This window comes from Callithrix jacchus, chromosome 15, assembly GCF_049354715.1.
Source record: "Callithrix jacchus isolate 240 chromosome 15, calJac240_pri, whole genome shotgun sequence".
Lineage (NCBI taxonomy): Eukaryota > Metazoa > Chordata > Mammalia > Primates > Cebidae > Callithrix > Callithrix jacchus.
This window is the reverse complement of record NC_133516.1, coordinates 43,498,571-43,512,407: the sequence shown is the minus strand read 5'-3', so window position 1 is coordinate 43,512,407 and position 13,837 is coordinate 43,498,571. Positions and strand designations below refer to the sequence as shown.

Genomic DNA, 13,837 nt, shown 5'->3' with positions numbered 1-13,837 from the left:
TACTGTTTGATTCTCAAGGAATCAAGTCTCTTGATTCTATAATACTACCAGGAAAAAGAAGATTAGTGATGGACAGTGTTGTGGTAGCATCAAACGCCACAGACCTGTACTTTCCATTTTACAGCTGTGGCATCTCTTTAAATCTTTAATGTCCAACAAAAATGGCAAACAGTGGCGATATTGCATGCTGGTGGCCACCATGCTGAAAGCAGTCACCCATCTGAACTCGTTTCACCCACAGTAGTTGCCAGTGTGGAAAACCGCAGGAGAGAACAGCAATAACTGTATTTTCTTTTTTTATATATATATATTTTTTTTTTTGAGATGGAGTTTCGCTCGTTACCCAGGCTGGAGTGCAATGGCGCGATCTCGGCTCCTGGGTTCAGGCAATTCTCCTGCCTCAGCCTCCTGAGTAGCTGGGATTACAGGCATACACCACCGTGCCCAGCTAATTTTTTGTATTTTTAGTAGAGACGGGGTTTCACCATGTTGACCAGGATGGTCTTGATCTCTTGACCTCGTGATCCACCCGCCTCGGCCTCCCAAAGTGCTGGGATTACAGGTGTGAGCCACTGCGCCCGGTCTTTTTTTTTTTTTTTTTTTTTTTTTTTATGGAGCGCTTCACAAATTTGCATGTCATCCTTGCACAGGGGCCATGCTAATCTTCTCTGTATCGCAGGGGCCATGCTAATCTTCTCTGTATCATTCCAACTTTAGTATATGTGCTGCTGAAATGAGCACCAGTATCTGTATTTTCATACAGATATTTTGGAATATGAGCTGGGTCATATTCCCAAATGGCAACAATATGCTGTATGAATAGAAAGTAGCTCTTTAGAGAAGAGTCATGAATATCTATACATGGTTTTTGTTTTGTTTTTTCTGGACGCAGAGTCTTGCTCTGTCATCCAGGCTGGAGTGCAGTGGCACGATCTCAGCTCACTGCAACCTCCGCCTCCCAATTCAAGCAATTCCCTGCCTCAGCCTCCCGAGTAGGTGGTACTACAGGTACATGCCACCATACCTGGCTAATTTTTGTATTTTTAGTAGATACAGGATTTCACCATCTTGGCCAGGACAGTCTTAAACTCCTGACCTCGTGACTCACCCACCTCAGCTTCCCAAAGTGCTGGGGTTACAGGCGTGAGCCACTGTGCCCGGCCTTCTATACTTCTTAAAGAGTTCCTATGGCCATCTGCGTTTGCACCCATGGCCTGGCCCAATCATAAGTTATTTACTAAGTCAGGTCAATTATTGCTTATGAGGAAGGCATTATTAAAATTAACATCAATACACAGGCTCATGTAATTCTTCCAATAGTCCCGCACTTAGGTAAAATTATTCTGAAAAGGTCTGTTACTTACGCAAGAACACATAGGTCTGAACCAGATATTACTCTCAATCCTGTATAATTGACACTATACTAGAACTATTCTTCACAAAGTTGAATTTTAGGCATCATAAAAATATCTGTGAGTTAATATGAATAGCTTCTCCACTTGCTCAAAGGTAAATAAACATCACTAAGTGAAAAATTTCTACATGAGCCCCATAAAACTAAAAATGTAACAATTCCAAAAGAAAGAAGTTGTCTAGGTTAGTCTTTCCACAACTCCTGGCAATTGTCTAAGATAAAATCATGTTCTCAATATTATTCACAGTAAAATGCAGAGTGATTTATCTAAATTCCAATTACAACTATACAACCTTGGTTATTGTCTATAAATAAGAAAGCTACTTTCACGCCAAGCAGAAATATGTATCAAATTGAGCACAACCAGTAACAGATTTCTTTGTTCTTTCTCTTCTCCCATTGCTTCACCGGATTAGCCTTAAAACAACTTTGTTTTTTAATAGGCCAAGCACCTGTAATCCCATCACTTTGGATGGCCAGGAGTTTGTGAACAGACCAGGCAACAAAATAAGAGCCCATCTCTGCAAAAAAAAAAAAAAAAATAGGCAACAAAGCAAGACCCCATCTCCAAAAAAAAATTAATAATTAGCCAGGCGAAGTGGTTCCAGCTATTCAGGAGGCTGAGGTGGGAGAATCACTTGTGCCAAGAAGTCTGAGGTTGCCGTGAGCCGTGATGGCACCACTGAACTCCAGCCTAAGCAACAGAGTAAGAGCTTGTCTCAAAAATAAAATAAAAATGAAGAAGTAAACATGAAGTTACAATTTGAGTTATGGAAGCAAATAAGAAAGTGACACATTGATTAATTATCTTGATTCATATTTTCTTTTGTTTAATGTGTAATTGCGACTAACATATTTTTATCCTTGAGAAATAAGCTTCATAACATAGGCCTTGTAAATAGTTAAATCATTTATACATACATACTCCATGTGAAATATTGAATGAAATAGGTACTTTTTTATAGAAATGGACTAAGAAGCCCTATTTAAATGTTGCTGGGTACCCATTTGAAAACCTCAGCATATCCCCCACCTCCTGCAAAATGTGCCAGCAGCAAGCGGGCGATTAATAATTCCAGAACTTGGAGATGAATAAGCTTCACAGTAACAAAAATATCTACCAAGATAATCCCGAAACATGGTAGATGGTAGGAAACACCCTGAATGCACAAGCTCTAGGCCCTGTGTCTGGGGGTCAAATACAGGGGACACTCCAACTATGACACCCTTTTGCTCAAAACACCATATTGCAAAGCGGGTATACCTGATTCCAAAACTGTCTCCCGAGTAAACCCAGAGACCTCTGACTTCCACTTGAATCCTGTCTGGTCAGCTACTCAAAAGCCCATCACTGTCTGTCTATTCTATTCCCCAAGCTTCTGGTCAACAAACTACCCACTCCACCTCTAACACTCACCATCTGCTTAAGCAGCTCCTAACTCCTTCTGATCAAAAAGATAATTTCTAGGGAGTTTGGTAAGATTTAGGCAAGTTTTCACGGTCTCTCCATGGCAGGACGCTGCCATGGCATTCAATGGTGTATACTCTACACCGTTTCTACCCTCTTGGAGCTTCGAAAGTCCATGAGGAAGGCAATCAATAAATACATAAAGCAAAAGTTGTATACACAGTTGAACAGCATGAAAATGAATTGAAATAAACATGATACAGCCACAGACAATACAAGTGGGGAAAGGATGTACTTAGAGATAGGAGGCAGGGAAAGAAACATCATTTGGAGAAAGGAAACTCTTTTTAGTTGAGGGCGTTCACAGGGAGAGATGATAAGGTTCAATGATAGGGGAACAGCACACAGCGCACACATGAGGATGCTGTGGCCGCAAAAAGGGTGGCATGAGGAGGCCTGCCTGGTAAATATTGATGAGCTGGTGTGGGGGAGAAGTGGGAGACTGAGGATTCACCAAGTCAGGATCCTTCAGGACCATAAAGAAACTTGGGAAGGCAATGAAGGAACAACGTGGCAGTTAATATGGTCTGATATATGTTTTCCTTTAAAGCAGCGTTATTGAGATATAATGGATTTTAGTATAATTACAGACTTGGATAACATTTTTACCAATATATGCTTTGTAAGAAGACTCTGCTGGGCAGGGAACAGATTGGAGGGAGGTGGGCAAGAGCAGAAAGCAGTGGCTCCTCTCCGGATCCCCAGGGCGAGAGTCAAGACCAATCATCCTTAAGTGTGTACTTGCACCTGTGCACAGGGGGCTGCGGTGGGGGTGCTCCTGGAAGCAAAACTTTGGAAAGCAAAACACATGTTCGACTCATATATTTATATTCACTTGGCCAAATGCCTACTGAACATGCTTTTAGATTTCTTTTGATACTATTTTTACAAACTTCACCTTTGCCCTTCTTCATCTGAATTAGAATTGGTCACAAAATGAACCGCTTATACAGAATCAATGGGGGAAAAAAGGTAACAGTTAATGAGAATCGTCAAATACAAGCATTCCCAAAGAAAATGAGGAAAAGAAAGAAGGAAAGAATACACATTATTACTACATTTTCCCTTAGCTATATAGTACATAATACTACACCCTTGATATCATACAGGAAAATAAACGTTCTGCCTGTATGATATTTATAGAGGTACAGAAGTCTCTGCTATAGACTTCAGAGGAATCTTATGTTGGTGATGATTAAGAAAAAAATTATCCTTGTTTTAACATGCATGCAATCATGGGCTCAACTTCAACTCCACCTCCCAAAACAATTCTAAAAAGAACTCTTCCATAAGTCGGTGTGAGCAAACCTCACAGACCATAAGTAAAAGCTAATTAATAAATTAAATCTATATTAAGTTGTGTTTGCACAATGAGAAAGATTGTCTTTAGCACCTGTTCAGAATGGCTCATAACCATGCATGTGTATTGGACAAATAGGCTTTGGGCTACTAGGGAGAACAATACCAAATATACTGCTCTCTTCCTCATTCCAAGTCTGTAGGACCATTTCTTCCCCCTCAAATACAGGCCTCTCATCGGCTTTGTTTGATTCAATCAATGTAGGCCTGTCCCTGGCATTTCAAAGAAAAAAAAATAACTCAAGGAATTGGAGTTAGTATCGCCCAGGCAACCACTTTAATGTTGCTAGTCAGAATATCCCAGGGCTACAGGTTCATTTTTGTTATGTCCATTTTTATTAGGTGTTAGATTTGCTTCCTTTCCAGCCAGAGTGAGGCTGGCTTTGTTCTCTTCAATTGCAGAAAGAAATCATCAGAAGAAATACCTTGCATTTTGCTTTGCTTGAAGAGGAGTTATTAACTTGAAATAACACAATACAAGTCTCAAGGAAAATAATTTAAAAGGGCTATTACAATCTTAAATAAAGTGATTTAATTAAAAAAATTCTAACCACATAAAAATTTTCACTAGAGCACATCAAGATGGCTAACGCACTTATCTCTACGTCTGTTTAAATAGCTCTAAAAGCAATTTCTTAAATTAATTATATGGGGGAAAATGTTTTGCCTCTTTGGGAAGAAGAGCTATTTAACCAAAGTCCTTTCCTGATGAAGAAACTGCAGCTATTTAAGAAAGTGGGGCTTGTTTCCTTTCTCTTTTTTGGCTATGCTTTTTCAAAAACCTTCTCTGGCTCTGACCAATTACGCTGTAAGATCCATCTGAAGACTCAGATGGAAAAGCAGTTTCATGACTTTGGAAAGCTCACATTCAAAATTGAAAGTTTCAGTTCAATATTTTCCCCCCCTCTCAATCTCTATTTGTATACAAGAAGCTGAGTGAAATCAATTTCAAGGAGACTTTTCAACTCTGAATTTAAATCCTTTTATGACTCTGCAATACAGTCAGTCAAACTTGGGATAGGAAGGAGAATAAAAAGGCCGTTTCCTTTATTTTTTAAAATAAATACACTAATGTTGAAGAGGAATTTTGTATCTTTGGGGGCTTCCCTATCAGGCAGAATTAAATGAAATAAATTTTTCCTTTGATTTGTAGGCAGCAAACAAGAAAGACGTAGTATTTGCAGTGAAATACTCTGGAACAAATTGGGACAAGCAGGTGGCACAGCCAAAGAACCGCAGATCACAGAAATCCTGGGTGAATTCTGAAAAATAAACACTCCTTTAAATATTACTTACAAAGGTTTATTAAACAGATTTGCTCTAAATATCACCTCTGCATAATCAGTCAGTGGGCATTAAGTGAAAGGTGAGAGAAATAGATGGTATTAGGAGCAAGTGGAAACCTCGAGTGTTTCTTTCATGCCTGTCCATTCATAGTCTGGTTAATCTATTCTTTGATATTTAACATAATGGAACCAAAAACTAGAGCAGAAAAAAGTCTGCAGATTTTAGGCATTTCAGAAATCATACATGATATCTGAGGTTTATTCACGAACCAGCATTTCAGAAAAAGCAAGAAAGAGAAAAAGCACTTTGTAAAATGCATTTAGGAATTTTCTCTTTAATAGTCATGCTCTAACCAGAGAGTTCTTATTAAAATAATTTACCCAAAGTAAACAGATGTTGGCTGTGCATGGTGGCTCGTGCCTATAATCGCAGTACTTTCGGAGGCTGAGGCAGGTGCGTCGACTGAGCTCAGCCTGGGCAACATGGTAAGACCTATCTCTTCAAAACATGTAAAAATTAGCCAGGTGTGGTGATGTGTGCCTGTAATCCCAGCTACTTGAGAGGCTGAGGTGGCAGGATCGCTTGAGCCTCAGAGGCGGAGGTTGCAGTGACCCTGATTAGGCCACTGCATTCCAGCCTGGGTGACAGAGCAAGACTCTGTCTCAAAAAAAAAATAAAATAACAAACAAAGTGAAGAGATGATCGATCCCAGGACAAAATAGTGGAGGGAACAGGAAAATGAGACTATTATATTGTGGCAGAAATAAAGTTTTTTAATTGATGTCTTGGGAAGAAGTCAGGAATTCTTTGTAAAACTCCAACTCAATGTCAAAGAAATAAATCCATTCCTACCATTTCTCCTGCTCTGCTTTAGCTGCTAAAATTCACAAAGAAAATGAGTCATGGGGCTGGGGATAACTAATAATTGTTCAGCACTTACCATGTACCAGGAGGCACTGTGCTGATGCATTCAACTGGAATATCTCATTTAATCCTCACCAGAACTTTCCAGGATACATGCCCTTGTCATTCCCATTTCAAAAACCAGGCAACCTAGGCACAGAACCGTTAAGGACCTTGCCAAAGTCACATTGCACATGACAGAGAAAGGAATATACACCCAGACACTCGCAGAAAGGGAAAGGAAACTCCACTGGGACCCCCTAATTAAGTGTGAGGGGCTACAACATAGAAATGGTGTGGATTTAGTTCTTCCAAAAAATATACAAAGTATAAAGACACAAATATGAACTACCAATATAGACATGTTTGAACTGATACAAAGTGACCTTTGAACTGGGTATCACCTGGACAATTCTAATTTCATAGAATCTGTCTCAAGCACACTGCTAGGTACTGCCCAACACTGTGTCCCACAAGAAACACAATATGTTTTTGACTGTCCTTTTAAGAGATTTCACACTGTAAAGACTCTCTAGTTACACTAAAAATACTATAATAAAAGTGATCATCCCTGAAAATTATTACAAGGCTTGCAAAGAGAATTCTAACACTACAGCCTACACAGGAAGGCATTATGCTAACACCAGCTAACTGCTGCGAAAACAATTCACTTTCTTTAAAACAGAAAAAGGGAATGTTCCACGCAGGCATATGTTCACATTTTAACTGAGCAGTGGGGATAAGAAGCAGCCTTCTGAATTACATTGTCCGATATAGTCGCCCCTAGCTGATACAGGATTTCAAATGCTTAGTAAGAAACAAGAAAGCAAAATATCCCATTAACATTTTTAAAATCCTGATTACATGTCAAAATGACATTTTAGATATACTGGATTACACAGATTATTCTAATTAATTTCATTTGTTTCTTTTCTGGTTGCTACTACAAAACTTAAAAATACCTATGTAGGCTGGGCATAAACACTCACCATTGTAATCCCAGCACTTTGGGAGGCCAAGGCAGGTGGATCACTTGAGGTCAGGAGTTCAAGACCAGCCTGACCAACATGAAACCCCGTCTCAATTGAAAATACAAAACTTAGCCAGGCATGCTGGTGGGTGCCTGTAATCCCAGCTACTCAGGTGGCTGAAGCAGGAGAATCACTCGAACCTGGGAGGTGAAGGTTGCAGTGAGCCAAGATCATACCTGTAGCCTGGGCAACATGGCCAGGTTGTCTCAAAAAAAAGGGGGGGGTGGGGCTTGTGTGGTTCACGATCCATTCCTACTGGACAGTGGAGAACTAGAAAAAAAGCTGGAAAAATAAGTGGAGAAAAGAAATCTCTATATAGAATGGCTGACACGTGTGGCTTTAAAGCCCTGTATAGCACTGTGAAAGTAAGCTTAAGTGTCTCCTTTATGGCATAATTCCACTAATGCTCCCATGCCCAAGCCCAAAACTAGTCAAACCCTCTGTCTTTCAAACCTCTGCCTATCCCATTCCCACAATTTAGGGGAACTCTACACTTCTTCTCTATTCCTTTTTTCTATTCAAGAGACTACTAACTCAATGGGGGTAGAAAGTATTTTTATGGCGCCAACTCTGTTCCTTGGTCTATTCATTGCTTTAGCAATGGAAATGTGAGGCTCATAAATCCATCAGGAAGCTTAACACCTTGGCTTGGCACTGAATAATACAGAAACAGTAGCATAGTGTTCAGCAGGTTTTCAGAGGGAACTGAGTTAAGGGGGCCCACAGCAAATACAGAAAATAGGACAACTGCATTACAGTCATTGCTATTTCTGAAAAGCACAACCAGATGAATCAATGTTGTACCCAAGAAATCCAGTTCGCAATCTTTCAGTGGCCACAAACACTCTGCAAGCAACGTGACTCTGCAATGCTTTCCTAAAGATTACTCTCCCTTTTTCAGTAATCTGATAAGTGAACAAAAGCAAACTTTCCAAGAAGTCTAGGCACTCCTGGGGGTGCCCAATTCACCACATGACCTTTCATCTTAGTGTCACCTTTCTAACTTCATGCCTACCCCTTTAAAAGAGAGTGGGCAGGGCACGGTGGCTCATGCCTGTAATCCCAGCACTTTGGGAGGCCGAGGCGGGTGGATCGCAAGGTCAAGAGATCGAGACCATCATGGTCAACATGGTGAAACCCCATCTCTACTAAAAGTACAAAAATTAGCTGGACATGGTGGCACATGCCTGTAGTCCCAGCTATTCGGGAGGCTGAGGCAGGAGAATTGCTTGAACCTAGAAGGCAGAGTTTGCCGGGAGCCGAGATTGCACCACTGCACTCCAGCCTGAGTAACAAGAGTGGAACTCTGTCTCGAAAAAAACAACGTGGATGACAAACATATCCCTCAGATCATGATTCCACTGGACTACTGTCAGGCTTGAGAAGAATGTTTTCAACAAACTCCTGTGATCAGATGCAGTGGTCAACAAACCACTTTCTGAGCCAGGCTAATTTTCTCAAATCAGTAACCATGAAACTCCACTGCTAATGGAAGACAAGAAGAATGAAAATCTTTTATAAAATAAGTTTAGAGAAACATTCTTAAACAAGCTCTCTAAAATGATATATTTGCAGAAATCCTGGAGATAAAAATGTGTTTTGCGTTTCTTTCTGATGTGGGTTTTGAAGGTCGCAGGACTCACAACAGATGTGGCCTGGTTAGAGCCATGAAGGTCTGCATGGCTAATGGCAGTTAGTGTAACAGCACGACAGCTGAGGCACTGTAGCTGCAACAGTTGGTGGGCTCCAGCCCAGCAGGACAAGCCCCTGGTTCTGCCAACACAGACGGTATATCCCTTACAGACAAGCTGCCCAGGAGTGGCACCAGCAACTTACATGCCCCGTGGTGGTCACAAACCCCTTCAGTCAAAGAAATCGCAGCAGACCTAAGGAAGACCCGTCTAAACGTAAGTCAGGTGCAAAATAAGACGCACTACGATTTTCATGGAGCAAATGAAATAATGAACCACCACTTTAAGGGCAACCATCTTGGGAGCCATGAAACTAATCAATCATTGTATTATCACGTATCTAGGCATTTCCATGATAAATCCTTTTTTTAATAGCATTCATTGCTTTTTCTGATAATAAAAGCAATAAATATTCACTGTAGAAGCACATTAGGCAAAGTACATTAATGAGCAGAGTACATAAAAAGCATAAACAAGAAAATAAAAACAACCATAACCACCATTCAAATTTCAGTGTATTTCCCTCCTTTGTTCTAATAAACACTAGGCTCATGTTTTGAATGCACGGTAAATTGTTAAAAAATGAGTATGTTAAACAGTATAACTCCCCAAATGAAAGAATGTGTAAAAGTAAAGCTCCTTTCCATAAAAATTAAAAGTACAGCCACCAACAGGCCACATGACTGCCCAAACCTACTCCCTTGTCTGTGAGAACAGAGGACTGGGAAAATGATTGCTATGGTCACAGATCTTACAAGGTCTAAATTAACTATATACCTTTACTGTCGAGTAATCTAATTCGACCCAGAGCAAAGATGGCAAACTGATAGCCTAATCTATGAAACACAGAAATATAGCATTTGTTTAAATGTCAGTCAGTTGCCAACCTTTACAAAGAAGAAAGAACACAGGACAATCAATTTTACTTTTCCCTTTAAAAATGTTAATATCACGCCATCCTGAAACATACAGCAACAACTGGCCCGGATGCACAGTTGCCCGCCATCTTCACTTAGTGCAAATGTTCTCCTTTTCACCACTGCCCCTACTAATCACTATTCTCCCTTCAGCTGGGATGCCAGATTATCCGTGCTCCTGTATTTAATTTTGTAAGCCCCTTTAGTTATGTACAGCGTGCCTCCCTGATACTTTTTTTTTTTTTTTTTTGAAACAGCATCTCTCTCTGCTGCCCAGACTGGAGTGCAAATGGTGCAATCTCGGCCCACTGCAGCCTCAACCTCCCAAGCTCAAGAGATCTTCCCACCTCACACTCTCAAGTAGCCAGGAATACAGGTACATGCCACCATGCCCAGCTAATTTTTTTTTTGTGGGGGTGGGGGTCAAATATAGATGAGGTTCCACTATTATGCCCAGACTGGTCTCGAACTTCTGGGCTTAAGCAAGCCTTCCATCTCAGCTTCCCAAAGTGTTGGGATTATAGGCATGAGCCACCATGCCTGGTCCTTGGTTCTTTTAAGCATACAGGTTTTCAAATATGTTAGAGCACCTAAGGTACAAAATAAGAAGATACAAAAATTAATATATAGCTTTTAGCTAAATCATCTTAATTGAAAACTAACTGTGTGCTAGACACCATTTGTAAATCTTTTGTTTTTAACTATTTTTTTTGAGACAGGGTCTTGCTCTGTCTCCCAGGCTGGAGGGCAGTGGTACGATCAGAGATCACTGCAGAAAGCTCAGACTCACAGGCTCAAATGATCCTCTTGCCTCAACCTCCCGGGTAGCTGGGAGCACAGGCACATGTAACCACACACAGCTAACTTTTAAAATTTTTTGTAGGTATAGGGTCTTGCTGTGTTGACCAGGCTGGTCTTGAGCTCCTAGCCTCAACTGATTCTCCTACCTCAGGCTCCCAAAGTGTTAGTTTTTAAAAAACTGAGTCTCACTCCGTCACCCAGGCTGGAGTGCAGTGGCGGGATCTCAGCTCACTGCAACCTCCGCCTCCCGGATTCAAGCAATTCTCCTGCCTTGGCCTCCCAAGTAGCTGGGACTACAGGCATGTGCCACCATGCCTGGCTAAGTTTTTGTATTTTTAGTAGAGATGGGGTTTCACTGTTTTAGCCAGGATGGTCTTGATCTCCTGACCTCATGACCCACCTGTCTCAGTCTCCCAAAGTGCTGAGATTACAGGCAGGAGCCACCACACCCAGCCCCCTCACAGTATCTTTTTAAAGTAAACACCAGACTTGCTCAAAGTCATACAGGTGAGTGCCGAGGCATGTCCACCTAACGCCAAGTCCAAGACAGTGAAGACAGTAAATCATTCAGACTCTGTAATTCAGTTATCTCCAATAGCCTGTTCCTCTTTGCCACCATGCTAGGCAAATTTGAGAGGCATAAAAACGCCCTCTAAGAAGATGAAAGAAAGACATGGAGATGAAAATGGGACTGAAAGTGGCAAATGTCAACAGAGAAGAAAAAAAACAATGAAAATACCACAAATGGTGTAGCTACCAGGTGGTAAAGTGCTTCGCCTCACAAACAGGTAGAACAGCCTTCCACACCAGCCCGAAACAAAACTAAAGCAGATAAAACCCAGGCATTATCAATAGCCAAGAAACTTCACAAACTGCTCAGGAGAAAAATTATCCAACATTGGAAATAATGAGAAGACATCATGCATGACCTTTCAATGTCGTGGTAGGTGAAGAATTTAACAAGCTCACCCCAAATTATTTAGTTACGTAGAACATACCATTGTTTGTCTTGATATTAATATGATTAAAGGTAAGGCTTGATGACCTTACACATTAACCTGTAGATTTATGTCCAGTTTAAAGACAAACAGGCAGCAGCTGCATTACCCTGTAGAACATTAACCAGTGCTGGATCTAACCTAGCAATCATATTCTGGCATTCCTTTGTAACTTATGAATACCCAGTGCCTCAAAATGCCCTTTAAACCAACTTTACTTGATTACTGTTTGCCTTAATAATGAGCTGCATTCAACGTGTATTCATTTTGTTTGTATAAAAGCCATGTTTCAAACTTTTTGAAAATTACGGGCCGTGCACAGTGGCTCATGTCTGCAATCCCAGCACTTTAGGAGGCCAAGGTGGGCAGATCACCTGAGGTCAGGAGCTCAAGACCAGCCTGGTCAACAGCACGAAACCCTACTTCTACTAAAAATACCAAAAATCAGCCAGGTGTGCTGGCAGGCATCTGTAATCCTGGCTACTCGGAAGGCTGAAGCAGGAGAATCACTTGACCTGGGAGGCAGAGCTTGCAGTGAGATGAGATTGCACCACCGCACTCCAGGATGGGCAATAGAGTGAAACCAACTCAGAAAAAACAAAAATTATGATTTTATGCAGCAATGACTTAAACCCCTTTCCCAAACAACGTGGGCTCCAGGCCTATCCCTCTCCCCTCCTACATTCAAAACTATGGCACTCAGAAAAATGCCACGGAAAATCAAAATTAAATTCAATAGCACAATCTTAATAAGTTAGAACAGGTTAATAAATCATAAACTCAAGGGAACTGTCAATCTAACAAAGAAGATTTCTGGGGATGCAAAAATACAATAATAATAATCCTTAATGGCAAAACTTCAGGCACCAAAACAGGCAATTTAGGGGGCATGCATTGCAGAAGATATAATTCTATCAGCAGTGTTTTTAATGGATTATAAAATGGCTTTGTGGGTATCTTACATGTCCTAGGTAGGAAAGTGCCTACTTCCAATTATATTTGACAATTTTTTGTGTGTTACCCATTTAATGGCAGTATATTTCCATTATACAAATTCTCAGTACAAGTGAGAATTTAAATTTCCCTCAAATTAGCTCAATTTCTCTAGATATACTCTAACAACCTAATCCTATATATTTTCAACCATTAACCCATACATACATCTATTAATGCTGAAAAGGATCCCACCAAGTCGTAAATCAAAAGACCCTTTCACTTGAAAGAGATGGTAAACAAGCAGACAGCAGGATAAGCGGAAGGCCCAAAACAAAGCCACTACACATAAATCCCAGTCATGAAACTTGACTGAAGTCTGACGATAAGAACTGCAGCTCTGTGCAGATTTATGTCACAAGGTCATAGAGTATGATGAGTCACTGGAAATATTTAAACTAGAGAGGTTAGATTGAATGTATGCGGAAGGCTTGCTCTCTACCACTCATCCCAGCCAGCCATAAACTCCTGGCTCTTCTCCAACCGACACTCAACAGTGCCTATTTGATACCAGTGAGGCAAAAACCCAGCTTTGCTGATACCACATACCTAACCTAAACCCAAGTCAGATAGGACTTAAGGATCAGAGAACTCTCCTGCTGTGCCAGGTCTTGTTCTCTTGATCTGACTCAAAATTGGATTCCAGAGTAAGAATAAAACAGATGGCCGGGCGCGGTGGCTCAAGCCTGTAATCCCAGCACTTTGGGAGGCCGAGGCGGGTAGATCACGAGGTCAACAGATCGAGACCATCTTGGTCAACATGGTGAAACCCCGTCTCTACTAAAATTACAAAAAATTAGCTGGGCACGGTGGTGCGTGCCTGTAATCCCAGCTACTCAGGAGGCTGAGGCAGGAGAATTGCCTGAACCCAGGAGGCGGAGGTTGCGGTGAGCCGAGATCGCGCCATTGCACTCCAGCCTGGGTAACAAGAGCGAAACTCCGTCTCAAAAAAAAAAAGAATAAAACAGATGATAA

General features: G+C 41.1%; 1 protein-coding gene and 1 pseudogene across 4 annotated transcripts in view; both read right to left on the bottom strand.

Annotated features, from left to right (window-relative positions):
* Positions 1–13,837, bottom strand: part of PTPRG (protein tyrosine phosphatase receptor type G) — a 766,801-nt gene that overhangs the window by 575,192 nt on the left and 177,772 nt on the right. The window lies entirely within an intron of this gene.
* Positions 606–741, bottom strand: LOC118148124 (U6 spliceosomal RNA; annotated as a pseudogene).